The sequence below is a fragment of the Arachis duranensis genome, chromosome 6 (assembly GCF_000817695.3).
Source record: "Arachis duranensis cultivar V14167 chromosome 6, aradu.V14167.gnm2.J7QH, whole genome shotgun sequence".
Classification (NCBI taxonomy): Eukaryota; Viridiplantae; Streptophyta; class Magnoliopsida; order Fabales; family Fabaceae; genus Arachis; species Arachis duranensis.
In genome coordinates this window covers 36912294-36913280 of record NC_029777.3, presented here as the reverse complement: position 1 = coordinate 36913280, position 987 = coordinate 36912294, and positions in this window count along the sequence as shown.

Here is a 987-nt window from a genome sequence, read left to right as displayed (position 1 = left end):
AAGTTTGGTGTTGTGATGCTAGGGCATCTTGGCCAGTTTCACTGACCTTTTCTTTACTATTTTAGGGTAGTTTCATGCATTTTCTTAGTAAATAAGCAAGTTTTGGATAAAAAAACACTTACACCTTGATTCAAGCAAACATTGTAAACTTTACATGGTTTTATGAGAATTATACAGGAATTGAATGATAAAATGGATAATGCATGATCTCATGACTTGGAACAGAGCTTTGATGCACTTTATTTGCTTGATTTCAGGACAAAGGAAGCAAGGAAGAGCCACGTTAGCAACCACATTAGTCTAATTAACGTGACCACTAACGTGGAATGGGAATAAGCTTGTAGAGTTAATGGAAAAAGTGATTGCCAATAACGCCTTCGAAGCCATCATAGCCCACGTTAGTTGCCACGTTAATTACATTAACGTGGTAGCTAACTGGTGCACGAAATTGTGATCACTACAACTTCGCACAACTAACCAGGAAGTGTACTGGGTCGTCCAAGTAATAAACCTTACACGAGTAAGGGTCGATCCCACAGAGATTGTTGGTATGAAACAAGCTATGGTCACCCATTTGAGTTTGCCTGACTAAGATTTACAAGATAACCATAGCTTGCTTCAAGCCGACAATCTCCGTGGGATCGACCCTTACTCACATAAGGTATTACTTGGACGACCCAGTGCACTTGCTGGTTAGTTGTGCGGGGTTGCAAAAGTGTGATTGCAATTTCGTGCACCAAGTTTTTGGCGCCGTTGCCGGGGATTGTTCGAGTTTGGAAAACTGACGGCTTATCTTGTTGCTTAGATTAGGACTGTTTTATTTTTGTTGGTTTAAGAGTCTTTTAGTTGAGTCTAGTTTCATATTTTAAGTTTGGTGTCAATTGCATGCTTTTATTTTTCTTTTAATTTTTGAATTTGCATGTCCTTAGTCCCTTTTTGATCCTTAAAAATTCTAAGTTTGGTGTCCTCCTTGTGTTTTTCCTTTAA